Below are 16,413 nucleotides of genomic sequence, written 5' to 3'. Positions count from 1 at the left end.
AGGGCTGGAGAGATGGCTCAGCGGTTAAGAGCACTGACTGCTCTTCCAGAGGTCCCGAGTTCAATTCCCAGCATCCACATGGTGGCTCACAACCATCTGTAATGGGATCCGATGCCCTCTTCTGGTGTGTCTGAAGACAGCTACAGTGTACTCATACAAATAAAATAAATAAACCTTTATTTAAAAAAAAGCCAATGGAGGGGCTTCTATTGTGGGTCAATCAATGGAGAACCTGTCTGTGGTACATGATGCCCTGGGTTCAGTGGCCAACAGCTCAGGAAACTGTGTGAAGGCGAATGCCTGCAGTCCCAGGACTCTTAGGAGGTGAAACGGGAGACTCAGAAGCTTGAGGTCATCCTCAGATACACAGAACTGTTGTGGTTTTTTTTTAAATTCTTATTTTTATTTCGTGTGCATTGGTGCTTTGCCTAAATGTATGTCTGGTCACCATGTGTGCCTGGTGCCCACAGAGGCAGGAAAGGAAGCTCATTCCCTGGAGCTAGAGTTACAGGAAGTTGTGAGCTGCCAGGAACAGAACCCAAGTCCTAGGGAAGAGAACCCAGTGCTGGAAAGATGGCTCAGCAGTTAAGAGCACTAACTATTCCTTCAGAGGACCCAGGTTCGAAGCTCAGAATTCACATGGCAGCTCAGAACCGACCCTCCAGTTCCAGGGGATCTGACGCCCTCTACCTTCTATGGCACCAGGTACCCATGTGATACACAGACATACATGCAGGCGAAATACCCATACACACAAAATACATAGTTTTTATTTATTTTTTCTTTTTTTCGGAGCTGGGGACCGAACCCAGGGCCTTGCACTCGCTAGGCAAGCGCTCTACCGCTGAGCTAAATCCCCAACCCCGATAGTTTTTATTTTAATCCCAGCACTCAGGAGGCAGAGGCAGGCAGATCTCTGCAAGTTCAAGGCCAGCCTGGTCTACAAGAGTTCCAGGATAGCCAGGGCTACACAGTGAGGACCTGTCTTAAAATCAAGCCATTCCTCCAGACACAGATATGTGGAGTTTGAGATCACCCAGGGCTTGAGACCCTGTCTCAAGAGCAGAAACACACACACACATACACACGGGGGGAGAGAGAGAGAGAGAATTCAGGGTTGTGGGTGTAGCTCACTGGCAGAGTTAATGTAGATGGTACAAGTTCCTTAGTCCTAAATTACACACACACACACACACACACACACACACACACACACACGTGCACACTCACATGCCCAAGCACATACATACTTAGTAGTAACAGCTGACCCTTCTGCCCCTGGCATTGAAGAGAATCCTGATTAAGACCAGGAGAACGGGGTTGGGGATTTAGCTCAGTGGTAGAGCACTTGCCTAGGAAGTGCAAGGCCCTGTTGGTCCCCAGCTCCAAAAAAAAAAAAAAAAAAAAAAAAAAAGACCAGGAGAACACAGAGGTGCCCAGTTGATATGGGGCATTGTCTAGTGCTGTAAACTTCCCTTAATTTGTGGATTTTTTTTTTTTGAGACAGGTTTATTGTAGCCCAGGTTGGCCTTAAATGCATTATGCAGCCCAGACTGGCCTCTGACCTGTGATCTGTCTGTCTCAACCGCCTAATTATAGATAGGGGCCACCATGCCTAGACTAGCTGGTGCTTCGAAGGGACAGTTTTCCTCTGTCCCTGACTAGCAGGAGCCTCCCTGGGGTGAGCTGTCATTCTCTATGGATGTGATGAGCTTTCGGTCAGTCAGGTTTCACTTTTATTTGATTTGTTCACCTATGTATTTGTCCGTTACGTGGGGGAGTGGCACGCACATGCCATGGTGCACGTGTGGAGGTCAGAGGGCAGCCTGAGGGTATCGGTTCCTCCCTCCCACACATGCAGGTTTCAGAAATGTAACTGAGATTGTCAACCTCAGTGGGAAGTGCTTTTACCTGCTGGGCCGTCTTGCTAGCCTTTCATTAGGTTTTTAGTACCCAGAACATTCCCTTCTTTCCCTGAGGGCAACACAGCATCCATCTACAGCCCCTGGATGGTGCTGTGAAGTGGCCTGGTCCAGGGGTGGGCAACTCTAGGCCGGGAAGAACAGAAAGTTCACAGGGCTGACCTCCATCCCATGTCTGACACCCGCCTGGTAACTGACAACAGCCTGTGTCACTGAGGAAGAAACCAGGGTGGCGGCGGCTCATAGCTCATCATCGTGGCTGTCCGCCTGTGATGGGGACCCTGGACTGAGGAATTGGCTCTATCTCATTGGCCTGTGGGCATATATATTTGTGAGACGGTTTCTTGATGATCTAGGAGAGCTCAGCTCCCTGTAGGTGATACGAGCCCTAGGCGGGTGGGCCTGAGCTGTGTAAAAAAAAGAAAAACATAGCTGAGCAGGCCAGAGAGAGCAAGCCAGGAAGCAGCACTCCTCTGTGGCCTCTGCTTCAAGCTTCTGCCGTATTGGGTTTTTGCCTTGATCTCTTCTGATGATGAACTGTACTGTGTAAGCGGGAGGTACCCATGTAAGTCCTTTCCTCCCCAAGCTGCTTTCTGGTCATGGTATTTATCACTGACAAAACAAAATACGGAGAGGCAGACAAAAGTAGCACAACATATCCAAGAGCTACAGCTGAGAAGCTGTGAAGCTATATGCAGGCCCCAGGGAGCCTGAAGGGACATGGGGAGTGGCGGGTAGGGGAGAGAAATGCAAGGGGTGGGTGGTGAGGTACAGTGGGAGGGGGGGCGCAGTGTGAGGAGGGTGGGGGCGTGGGTTCTGGTAAGTCCAGCCCAGCCAGCTGAGCTGGGGTTGAGTGGCTGCAGACTGCCCCCCCCCCCCCGGTCTCTTGGCTGGGTGGCCACAAATGAGTCACACTCCCCCGTGCCTGCCTGGCCCCCCTTCTGCCTGGTCCTCGGTCTCATGATCCAAAGAAACAATGTGTGTCTGAGGTTGCAGGATCTGGGAGGGAGCCCTGATCAGGGTATGCAGGGATAGGAACCTGGTCCTCTCTAGACGACAGAGGTCTGTCCGAAAGACTGAGTTCTTTGTACAGTGGAAAAGCCAGGAGGAAGCAGAATTCCCCCCCTTCCAAGACTGGCATGCCCCATCCCCCATTCCCAGAGCCACTTCCCTGCGACCCCTTTCTTGCGACCTGATGGTCACCTTTCCCTTGATAAACACCCTCATATCCCTGAAGCAACTGTCGAAGCCTCCTCCTGGCTAGCCGGGATCTGCTTCTGTTATTACAACCCCCAAAGTCCTGCCTGGAATATCAGTAGAAGCTCCTGTTCACCAGTCCGCAACTGCCAAGGTTCAAGAAAGGAGCGGGCGGTACCCTTGGCCATCGGGCCTTCTCGGAAAGGGCCCTTCCTCCTCTGGTGCCAGTACAGACAAAAGAAGTCCACATTGGAGGGATCCTGCAAGGGAGGCAGCACCCTGTGCAGTCGGCAGGGAGGGTGCTGGTGAGCGGGGTGGGGCTACATGTGTCAGAGCTGCAGAGATGCCAGGCAGGATGTGATTAACGTCGCAGTGGGTGTGACAGCCGTCCTGCCTGCCAGCCCCCAAGCCCATTGTTCCCGCAGCCCCCTTTCCTTCGCCCCACCCTGTTGCAGCAGGCCCAGTCTCTGCGCGTCAGGTCCCCTCTGCGCCCTACCCAGCACTTATCCAAGGTGCCAGCCCCCTAAAAATAGCAGCCTGCCTGAAATGGAGGCCTGAGGCAAACTCCACCAGAGGAGACGGCCTCCCCCTCGTGCCTTGGCGCAAGCCATTCATGAGCTGCCCACCCTGGAGCTGAGCTGTGCTGAGGGCCTGCCTTCACCCACTGCTCTAAACAGAGAGAAAGCCACCGGCGGGCTCCACTTATGGTCCAGGCTCTGCTTCTGTCTCTCCAGGGATACTCTCTTCTCTCCAGGGCCCTCCATATCCCACTGGGCTCAGCCTTGGCACGAGAGAGGATGGAAGGAGCCTGGCTGTAAGCAGACGGCTTGCAGTTCTTACACCTCTACCTCTGTCCCACCCTTTGGTCCTGGAACCCTCTCTGACCACATGTCTTGTTGGCCTCGTTGAAAATAACAGGAGAGATGCCTCAGTGGGTACAGCACTGGCTGCTCTTGCAGAGGACGGGGTTCGATTCCCAGCACCCACACGGCGTGGCTCACAGCTGTCAGTCACTCCAGTACTAGGGGAATTCAATGCCCTTTCCTGGTCTTCAAAGTTATGGCACACACACAGTTCAGAGCTATACAATTAGAGCCAACGTGCAATACACACAAAATAATTTAGACTTAGAAAAAATAAAAAGACTAGCAGAAGAGCCAGACTTGGTGGTACACACCTTTAATCTCAACACTTGGGAATCAGACTTCTGTAAGTAAGATAGATAGATAGATAGATAGATAGATAGATAGATAGATAGATATAGATATAGATATAGAAATATATTAATGTTGGAAACAAAGCTCGAGGACGTCAAAGTCTCTGGATGTCTCTTCTTTGTCTCATCTTAGACACTGTCACATGTCATTCGTGCACTGAGTTGGTAACCCCATTGTAGGGGGAAGAGAAGAAATGGCCAGGATGTGTCTCCTGAGATTCATTTTAAAACATCCGTGTTTATGCCCCCCAGAACTTGGGGGATGAGGCAGGAGGAGGGTGAGTTCAAGGCTAGTCTGGGTTATGTGGTAAGCACCAAGGCAGTTCTCAAATGAAAACAATGACCCCCCAAAACCTATGACAAAGCAGTTCGAGGTTGTTTCTTGCCTGTTAATCACAGGGCCCCAGAGGTCAGGAGTTCAAGGTCATCCTTGACTACACAACAAGGATCTGTTTTAATTTAAAAAAATAAAAACTATCAACAAACGCATCTTTGTCTCGTAAATATTAAACTGTGAAAAGTCCATGGGTAACGGATATATAGATATAGATATAGATATAGATATAGATAGATAGATATAGATATAGATATATGTATATCTATCTATCTATATCTATCTATATCTATATCTATATCTATATAGATATAGATATATATATCCGTCTCTCTCTGTCTCTGTCTCTGTGTCTCCAGACAGGGTTTCTCTGTGTAGCCTTTGCTGTCCTAGAACTCACTCTGTAGATGAGGCCGGTCTCAAACTCACAGAGATCCGCCTGCCTCTGCTTCCTGGGTGCTGGGACTAAAGGGGATGCACCCTCACCACCTGGCAGAAGGTTGTTTCGTAGGAGCAGAGAAGACTGTTGACTGCCTGCTGTCAGCCATGACGCTGTGATGTGCTTTGTAACATAAAACAGTCCCTGTGACTTGAGCAGAGCCCCAGAAACACCAAGCATGGAGCATTGGACACAGAGGTCTGGCACTGTGGCAGAGCAAGGTAAAGGAGGGGTGGGTACAGTGTACACCAGGGCTGGGGGCAGGCACTGCAGTAGCTGCCGGCGGAACAGCTTTTGCCCAAAGGAGCCATGGACCGACAGCTGGGAGCCTTCCAAGAGCAGGCAGTGTGGACTCACTTCCTGGAACTCAGCTGAGCCTCTTTCTCTAGGAGACCCCAGACGTTGTCCAAATAAACAAAAGGCTGCTGGGAAACTGCTGGCCAGGAGGTCAGGGAGGCTGGCGCAGGCAGCCCTGGGGAGTAGGAGGAAGTCAGTGGTTCCTGGGATCCTGGGATTGTGGGCTGTGGGCTCTGTGGCTAGCAGCTGGCTCCTGGAGTCTAGGCTCTGTGCAACACACAGCCCACGTGCTGGCAGGCCCATCCCAACCACAGAGGACTCAGGGGCTGGGCCACTGGGATCCATGGCTTGTACCAGGGTGAACACAGACTCTCACATTTGTTCTTTAAAGTCTCCTGGCCCTTCAGCATCTTGTGAGGGTTACCGACCCATGAGCTAAGGCATGCAGGCTGGGGCTTAGGTGACTCTCTCCATCAAGCCTGAGTACGTGAGTTTTATTTCCAGAACCACAATAAGTGAATAAGTGAAGAAAGAAAGAAAGAGAGAGAGAGAGAGAGAGAGAGAGAGAGAGAGAGAGAGAGAGAGAGAAAGACATGAGCCTAGTGGAGTGGCTTACACTTGTAATCCTAACACTGAGGGGCTTGGAGGTGGCAGAAACAAATGGGTCCCTGTCTCGACAGCAACACAAAAGTCTGGAAGGTGCCTGAGGAATAGTTAGCCTGTAGTTTCAGAAGACAGACAGACAGACAGACAGAAACACACACACACACACACACACACACACACACACACACAAAACAGAGGTCTTTACTGGGTGCAGATGTATAAATATTCACAGAGGTTTTTGTCTGGACATCGGGAATGCCCATCCACTCAAAAACAAAAAACAAAACAAAACAAAAACAAACAAACAAAAAAAACCTAACACGCACTTGTCCTGTGTCTGTGGCCAGCCAGAGCCTGTGAATCTTTTTAAAAACATTATTTTTAGAATCTCAAAAGATGTGTAAAACCCTCTTCTTCTCAGGGACAATCTGTGCTGTAACTTGGATCAAACTTTTCTGTTGTCATAAGTCAAATTAATTTTTTGTTTTTATGTACGATCATAGCCCTTCTCTCTGCTGACCCAAGGGGATATATAGTAACCCAGGGTCTTGAGCTTCCTAGGCAAGCACTCTACCACTGAGCTAAATCCCCAACCCCCCATTTTTAATGCTTCTTAATAGTTGTATCCTGTAACAACTATTAATTCCAAAAGCCTTTGGCTTTATGCAGCACACTCAATACATTTCTTCATTTGCCATGGAAAGGCAGAGTTTGGAGACCATGGTCAAAACAGTGCTTTGTAGGTCTTGGTAGGTCAGACACCTTGGAGTGTGTGTGTGTGTGTGTGTGTGTGTGTGTGTGTGTGTGTAGAGGGCAAGGCCTTAAATTATCCACGTTAACTATACAGAACATGTGACCATTATTGCAAGAAAATGCCAGTAGATTATTCAAAGCATGGCCGACGGTCTAACAGCCATGCAGCAGATACCTTGTTTCCACCACTCTCTTTAGAATGACCCAGAACCATACCTTTTCTGATGGCGAATTTAGGACCAGAATTCTAAGGAGAGGCAGGGGCCACGACTGCCCCATAGTAGTGTCTGGATTTTGGAAGCTGAAGATCCCTACAGCTACTTTTGATGCCTGCCAACTGCCCAGAAGGGGGAGATAATCGAGGGAAGGAATCGTGGCTGTGTCCTAAACGCACTCCTAAGACTGAATAAAGCCAACACCAAACACGCTAGCCTTGTCTACCCGCAAGACCTGCCCGGAGCTCCAAGTCTCCTGTCAGCCTCTGTGTGTTCTTTGTTTGCCTCACAACACATTGCATGCACATGGGGTCTCCTGCCTACGGGAAGGTCACCTCACTGTGACTCGAGCAAGCACCACTTCATGGGAGCTGCTCCTCTCGTTTTACCCTTACTTTCTCTAAGGGGAGCGCCACACCGCCCTGGGGTGATCCTGTCTGGTGGTCCTGGGCAGGGACCAAACTGGAGAAGCCAGCATTTTAGATGCGCTGTGTTTGCCCAGCTGTCTAGCAGATCCGGTGCATTGGGCCCATTTTCAGTTTATTGTAGGAATGCCAGGATGGCTTGCTGTGACAAAGTGCAGTGGGTCACTCAGGAGTGTCCACAATCAGTTTGGCTTGGGTTTTCTCAACAGTGACTACACACGTACTCTTGGGTTTTTCGTGCTGGGTTTTCTCTCTCTCCACCCTCTCCCTACAAAGACACACACAGACACTCACGCATACACGCACATGCGCAGACACATGCATGCACGCACACCCAGGTATATGCTACCCTGCCTAGCACACATTAGCTTTTGTAGCGTGAGGGAACAGTGTGTGCATGATGTCGGAAGCCAGGGGGACACTGACTCCATGAATAGATTTCCTTATGCTCCCTAGTGGAGAGCCAGCATCCTCAAAAGAAGCCCGGCAAGTGACCCCTGTGCTGGCTCCAGGGCTCTACCCCTGACTCACCATGAGCCTCAGGGGACTGTCTGCCTCACCTGCAGCCCTACCACAGAGGGCTGGCCAGAGATCCCCACAACACTCGGCCCTCTCCAGCTGGGCTGAAGTCCTGTGAACTCTGCTTGTCCCTCTGACAGCTTTTTTTTTTTTTTTTTTTTTTGGTTCTTTTTTTTTTCGGAGCTGGGGACCTAACCCAGGGCCTTGCGCTTCCTAGGTAAGCGCTCTACCACTGAGCTAAATCCCCAGCCCCCCTCCGACAGCTTTTTGATGAACCTCCAGGCCGACTTGGTGACTTGGGTGCCTCTGCTCTATAGCTTATGTGTCTCTTGGGTCCCCTAGGAGAACCAGATGGGGCTGCCTCAGCTGTGGGGTCCATCTGTGCAATGTCTGTGTCTTAGGGTTTTGTTGTAGTGTGTGGTTTCTGTGTGTGTGTGTGCGTGTGTGTGCGCGTGCGTGGGTGCATGTGCACACACACGCCTACACACGCAGGCATGCACTCATGCATGCACTCATGTTTTTCTTTCTTTTTTTTCTTTTTTTTTTTTTTTTTTTTTTTTGGAGCTGGGGCCCGAACCCAGGGCCTTGTGCTTACTAGGCAAGCGCTCTACCACTGAGCTAAATCCCCAACCCCTGCATGTTTTTCTAATGCTGTAATTGATCCCTGACAAGGCAACCTAAGGGAGTTTATCCTGACTTGTAGGTAAAGTGCACAAGCTATTCCGGAAGACAAGGTAGCAGGGTGTGGGGCAGCTGGTCCACCCCATCCAGAAGAAGAGCGAGGTGAATGCTGATTCAGCTGGCTTCTTCCTTCTTAGACAGTCCAGGATCCCTGCTCAGGGAATAGTCCTGCCCATAGTCAAGAAGGGACTTCCCACATTAATTAATATAATCACGATGATCCCACACAGGCACGCCACAATCCCACAGAGGCCTACCTCCAAGGTGGTTCTAGATTCTGTCAAGTTGACACTCGATACTAGCCCTCATAGTCAGCAAATGAGATTTAAGCAGAAATCTGTGAGATCGTCTCTCAGGAGAAGAAAAATGGGTTTGTTTTTACCTCCATAATGAGGCATTACGACTTTGTCCCTGGTCTGGCGCTGACATCACAACTTATTTGTGCTATGGCAACCATATTAGTATTGTAAGAAAGCATCCAAAGACTTGTGAACACTGTCCCTGAAGTAACTGACTGACGCTGGGTTTCCAGTCCTTTGAGAAAACAAACGCCCTGTTTATGTCACTATTCATTGTAGCCCTGTTTATGTCACTATTCATTGTAGCCAATGACATTGTAACATTGTGGCTGTTATTGTGACAAAATGCTTGGCTACAGTGACTTAAATGACTTAATGGATTTATTTGGGCTCATCCTTCAGGAGTGTAGTCTGTCAGAGTGTGGAGAACACGGAGGAGAGTCGCTCACTGCTTGCTAAGAATGACCCTGGACTTCTAACCATCCTGCTTCCATCTCCTAAGTACTGGGACCAGGGCCTTGTGCCACCGTTTCTGATTTATGCAGAGCTCACAGTGGAACCTATGGCTTTTCTCACAGCAGGCAGGGACCCTACCAACTGAGCCCAAGCTGCATCTGGGAGAATTCACTTCTCTCATTTGCTGACTCCTAACGGGTTAACCTTGGCGGCCCCAGGAATATGCTTCCAGCACAGATCTTTTCCATCCTGGGATTGTTGCCCAAAGATAAGGAAATACTAACACTATTTTGGAAAGCTTCCATTCTGCAAGCATTCCAAGAGAAGCCAGAGACACATGTGACTAGCCCTAATTGACGGACCATCAACGGAAGGAACGGGCAAAGTCCATGATCTGCACAAAAGTGGACTTTGTTTGGAAGACACATCGCCAAGACTTAGGCAGGAAGTCAGACCGACCACTGACAAGTCTGAATGAGCACCTACTGTATACACAGGACCCACCGAGAGCGGGAAGTCCACAGTGATGGGGTCCTAGGTGGTGTTTACACTCTTTAGGAGCTTCTGCCGTCGTTGGATACTGTGTCATGTGTCGGCGGGGCTGACCTGTCAGGATACCACAAGCCATGTGGCGTTTGATCACACTGATGTCCATCCTGACGGCCTGTACAGGTGTCGCAGAAGTCATCCCTGGGGAAAACAACCTGTTGGGATATCAAGGAGGATCGAAGGGTTGAAAGGGGCTGTGGGGGTGACGTGGATATGCAGGTTTAAAAGAAATTTGGACCCATGGCTCCATTAGCAAAGCACTTGTCCTGCAAGCAAGAGAGTCCAAGTTCAATCCCCTGAGTGCATGCAAAAAGAACAGACCTGATGACGTGGGCTTCTCATCGCGACATTGGAGACAGGTAGATCTGTGGGGCTCGCTAGTTAGCCAGCCAGCCTAGCCTAATGAGTGAGTCCAGGCAAGAGACAGACTGTTGTGAAAAACAAAGTAGATGTTGCCAGGGGAAGGGCAGATGAGATGTTACATGTGCACATGAACATATAAACACACACAAAAGAAAATACAGACCCCAAACTATCCCAAATGAGTTGGAGCTCTCTCTCTCTCTCTCTCTCTCTCTCTCTCTCTCTCTCTCTCTCTCTCTTTCTCTCTCTCTCACACACACACACACACACACACACACCCAGAGCCACTTGAGTCAAACACAGGAGACAGTGGGATCACACAGAAGGGAGAACGAACAGCGTTGTAACCAGCATACTGATCTGTCCTTCCTGTCCACGCTGGGCTCCTGGCTCCTCGGTTTCAGTTTCTCTGTAAGAGGTGAGAGGGTACTGCTAACCCTGTAAATCGAAGCATCACTGAGATGAGTCGCATGAGCAGGGCTGAGGCATCCACCTGGCTCCTCCACGGCAGCTGAGGACTGACTGCCACTGTGGACTCCTCTCCCACACCGATGCTGTCAGGACCCAGCCTCTGTCTGCAGCCCGTCTTGGGGACAGGGCAGTGGGTTCAGGACCACACGCCGTGCCTGCTGCCTGACTTCCTCTGCACGTGGGGACGGTGATATACTGACTTCAAAGTGTACCACAAGGGGGAAATGAGCCGTGAAGGTGCTCTGTCTCCTGGCGCTGCTTTCCTTCCTGTTCTGGATGCCAAAACCTTTACTCTGGTAGGCTTGACAGGAGGCATAAGTAGGGTGCCAGCCTTAAGACGTAGCTCTGCCATTTGCTGTGGGTCCTCCCCGAGCGACATGGCCTCTCATGATACTCAGAACTGTGGTGCAATAGCATTAGCCCATAGGGAATTACCAATTCATGTTGGAGTGTCTGCCTACACACACACACACACACACACACACACACACACACACACGGTGAGGTGAGAGGTGCTTGTGAATCCTGGCAGCCCATCCACAGCTACTGTCAAATGCTACCACACTTTGCTATCCCTGCTCCTCCCAGTTCTCAGCGGAGGCCTGGGCTGCTTCTCTCTATTTTTCGGGAAGACAGGACTGAGGCCAGGGTGAACTGCTAGCTGTGGATTGGACTGCTGTGGAGTGGTCCTGATAAGGGAAGAGGAGGAGGGAGGCTGTATTCCCAAGCCAAGTGATAACAGAAAGGCCCTCAGGCACCAAAAGCTGGTGGGCCCAGAGCCACAGAAGGAAGCAGCTTGTCCAATGGCAGACCTCTGGCCTACAGAGTCAGCAAGGCGTATAATTTCACTCTTTTATGTTGTAGCCGCCAAGCTTGTGACCCTTGATAGCCACCTTAGGAAGCTGGGTTAAATCTGGTGTTAAGAGGCTGGAAAAATGGCTCAGCCGTGAAGAGCACTGGCTGTTCTGGCAGAGGACGTGGGTTCAGTTCCCAGCGCCCCCATGGCAACTCACGACTGTAACCTTAATTCCAGAGATCTGAGGCTTTCTTCTGGCCTCCTCCAGTACTGGGGACAGTCATGGCGCTCAGACTCACATGCAGACAAGACAACCAAACACACAGACATTTTTTAAAGTAGGTTTAAATAATTTAAAATAAGAAACGCTTTCAAAATAAATTTAAAGATGGATTTTATGCATTTTCGATTAGGGGGCTTCAGCTCAGTTGGTAGTGTCTAGCACGCATGAAGCCCTTGGTTCAAATCCCAGCACCTCATAAACTGGGCACGGAGGCACACACCAGGCAGGTCAGAAGGTCAAAGCCATTTGGGGCAAATACTGAGTTCGCGCTTAGCCTAATTTATTGTCATAGGAAGATTCAGACAGTCCATGGTACAGCCACATGAGGCTTGTGGACAATTTTCCTTTTCCCCTTTATTTGGGACCCAAGGAATTCAAACTCAGGTGGCAGCCCTGGACAGCAAGTGTCCTTGCCACGATGGCCATCTTGCTTGCCGTTTGCTTTATTTTCTGAGCAAGGTCACCCTTTGAAACTCAGGCTGGCCTTGAACTTGCTGGTTACGGTTACTCCAGGCTGGCCTCAAACTCTCCATCCTCCTGCCTCAGCCTTCTGGGCTGAGGGGTACGCTCCGTCACCCGTCCAGTGCTCTCTTGTCCGGTGGAATGTCTTCCTTACTATGTTTCAGTCTGAGTGTGTCCTCTGCGACTTCTAACACAGCAGCAATGGACACAGGAAGGCTTAACTTGGAGGTGGGATGTCTGGAATGTGATCCTTCTGTGAACCCCGGCTCAACCCAGAGGGGACAAAGTCCAGGCAGGTAAGACTGTCCTCTGTGTTTCCTCAGCATAGACTTGAGTGCCCAGAACTGGGAGATGTGTGCAACCGGTTAAGGTGCAGCAAGGCCCCATGCTGCCGTTATACCACCGCTGACAACAGCACTGGCTTGGTCATGTCAGGGGGCCAAGCATTGCCTGCCGGTGGTGGTGCTCGCCTTTATACCAGCACTTGGGAGCTAGAGGCAGGCAGATCTCTGTGACTTTGAGGCCAGCCTGGTCTACAGAGAGTTCCTGGACAGCTAGGGTTACATAGAGAAACCCTGTCTCAAAAACACAAAAAACAAAAACAACAAAACCCAAAACCAAAATGTATACATATATGTATGTATGTGCATGTATGTATGGATGTGTGAATGGGTGTATGTATATATGTATGAATGTATATATGTATGTGTATATGTGTGTGTATATGTGTATGTATGTATGAATATATGTATGTGTATGCATGTATGTATAGGTGTATGATGTATGCATGTATGTATAGGTGTATGATGTACGCATGCATGTATGTGTGCATGTATGAATGAATGTGTGTGTGTATGTATGTATGAATATATGTATGTCTATGCATGTATGTATATGTGTATGAAGTATACATGTATGTGTATGATGTATGCATGTATATGTATGTATGAATGTGTATATGTGTGCATGTATGAATGTATGTGTATATGTGTATGTGTAAATGGGTATATGTATGAATGCATGTGTGCATATATGTGTGTATGCATGTACGTGTATATGTGTGTGTGTATAGGGCTCAATTGTTAAGAGTGCTTACTGCTCTTCCAGGGAACCTGTGTTTCATTTTCAGTATCCATGTAATAGTGTGCTCACAACCTCCTATAACTCTGGCTCCAGAGGATTGGAAGCCTCTGACTTCCATGGACACCCTCACTCATGTGCACATACTTCCTCACATAAACATAAAAACAAAATAATGCACACGCACACACACACACACACACACACACACACACACACACACACACACACCACTTTTACTATACCAAAGTCTTTAAGAACAAATCCATCCCAGGTGAAACCGGAAGGTAAAGGTGTGAGGAGATGCTGTATTCCTCCTGCAGCTTTGTTCGGTTTGACGTCTCCCTGATGCCACTGATACGGTGAAAACATCAAAAGCCAGCACCTTGGGAGGGGAGTGAGGCAGTTGCTGGCCTTGAAGCACATAGAAGGAACACCACACACACACACACACACACACACACACACACACACACACACACACACACACAGTGGGGAGGGGCAGATCCAGGAGAGGACCCTGAAGACATGGATGTACTATTCAAGACTCAGTTTTTCCCCTTCATGTCTTTGCCAAGTGGTGTGTGTTTAAAACTCCAATCATCTTTGCTGTGCTTTTTGACCTTTTTAGACCATGTATTCTGGGTTGAAGATGAACTCTCTATGTAGCCCAGGCTAGCAATTCTTTCACCCGAGCCTCCTGAATGCTGAGATAACCTGTGTGAATAACTCCACTCAACAAAGAGTTTATGCAGAAAAGTCCCTAGGAAGGGAAAAACAGTTGCGACTTTTGTTTTTAAAAGTACTTGGTAAATGGTAAAAAAGAAAAAAAATCTTCATTCATAATTCTCTAACATTCAATGTCCTTTTCAAGGCCACCAAGACAAAGTCAGAAATTTAAAATAAAAACAAAAAATTAAAACCCCGGCATATCTGAACATGCTTCCTGGAAATCTCAGCACCTCAGGTTTCTTTTACACCATCTCGCCGGCATTTCCTTCTGCCCCTTAACCCTTGGGTTAACAGTTTATGATGATGTGAGGATGCACACACAAGAGAGTTTTACGTCTTCATTTCGGTTTGACTCTGCTTCAAAGTATCGGATAAATATCAAAAGAACATATTTTCTATTTTTAAATAAGTATCTTGTAAGCAATGAATAAAAACAAAGGGAAAGGGGTTGGGGATTTAGATCAGTGGTAAAGCATTTGCCTAGCAAGCTTCAAGGTCCGGGGTTTGGTCCCCAGCTCTGGAAAAACAAACAAACAAACAAAAAAACAAAGGGAAAGCCTCTAAGGAGGCTGGGAGCAGAAACCCCACATCCCAGGAACACCTCCACAGTGTGTGTGTGTGTATGTGTGCGCGTGTGCGGGAGAGCGCTTCATGGCACCCATGTAGAGGTCAGAGGACAGCTGGATTATCAGGTGCCTCTGCCTACTGAGCCATCCTGCCAGCCCCCCACCCCCCTTTTTTAAGACAGGGTCTCTTGATGTTTCTTGTTTTTGCATATTTTTTCTTTTTGTTTTTTTCTTTTTTTCCGGAGCTGGGGACCGAACCCAGGGCTAGGCAAGCGCTCCACCACTGAGCTAAATCCCCAAGTCCTCTCTTGATGTTTCTTAAGTGTTGTGTATTCCCAGGCCAGCCGGTCCCTGAGCCTCTGGGAGAGTCTCATCTCCACCCTCTCCCATCTTGCTCTGGGGTGCTCAGACTACGGACGGGCACCTTTACCCACTGTGCCATCACACTGGCCTCTCTACCTTGTTTGTTTTTGAAGGCAAGGCTCACATGGTGTTGACTCTTTGATCCTCCTGCCTCAGCTTTCAGAGTACTGGGGTGATATGTGTTCACTACCACATCTGGTAGGGCTCTCTATTTTAAACAAGAACCCAGGTGGGTTTTTGTCGTTGTTGTTTCCACTGGGAAAATAGAACATGTGGCCCCACGTCAGACCCCTGGGAGAACAGTTCCGCTCCAGACCAATCTTGGCTGTGCAGATACCAGGTCCAGGGGTTCTGGGGACAGACACCTGCTATGGCCACGGGTGGCCTCAGTCCCAAGTCTTGGGTGGAAGCTAGGGTTTAATAGGCAGCCTTGTCACCTTGGGCTGGCAAAACATCGAGTTGACTACCTGTGCTGCCTACAGTTCTACCCTGGGCACGGTGTCCTCAGTAGGTGATTGACATGTCAGATTCCGATTCCCCGATTCCCCGATTCCCGCACGGACGAGCTGCCCCTCCAGGCTGCTGTCTGAATCAACCCCGAAGCTGGGAACTGTGATTTGGATGACAGCCTTAGGACCCACTGCTGAAGTGATGATGCTAGGAACCTGGGCCTGGTGTAAGAATCCCACCGGTGGCATAGAAGTTGAGTATTTGGGGTTGGAGATTTAGCTCAGCGGTAGAGCGCTTGCCTAGCGAGTGCAAGGCCCTGGGTTCGGTCCCCAGCTCTGGAAAAAAAAAAAAGAAAAAAGAAGTTGAGTATTTGCTGCCGTGGCAGAAGGCCTGGGTTCCATTCCCAACACTCACGTGTGGCTGACAACCCACCTGTGGTAACTCCAGTTCCAGGTGATCCAGTGCGCTCTTTTGAGTTCTGCAGGCACGGGGATAACGTGTGAACACGCAGAGAGGCAGACAAAAGTGTTCGCACACGTAAAGTTAAACAAAATAAAGAACTGAACCAGCGGGTGAGGGTCTGCTTGAGGTCTGGGCCCCGCTTAGGGGTTTAAATGCTGGGAGAGCAGGCTTGGGCTGCTGGGGATTGCTCCTTCTACTCAACACCCAGTTCACACGGGGTTCCCTGTCCTGATCAGAGCCATGTCTTGGTTCATGGCTGCTGGGCCCTCCGTGCTAATCCTTCTCCACGGCTGGATGGGGAGGCAGAGGAAAAAGCAGGACCCTGGCACTGGGTGGGAAGGGCCCTTGGGGAGGAGGGTAATGTGCCATCCCGGAGTCTGGATTACTAGAATGGCCAGAGACAAATACAGGCACTTCACGTCATTGGGGTGGCCTGTTCTGGGGCTTGAGGGATGACTACCACATTTCTGTCTCAAG

This window comes from Rattus rattus, chromosome 17 (assembly GCF_011064425.1).
Source record: "Rattus rattus isolate New Zealand chromosome 17, Rrattus_CSIRO_v1, whole genome shotgun sequence".
NCBI lineage: Eukaryota > Metazoa > Chordata > Mammalia > Rodentia > Muridae > Rattus > Rattus rattus.
The sequence above is the reverse complement of the archived record's forward strand: the minus strand, read 5'-3'. Positions refer to the sequence as shown.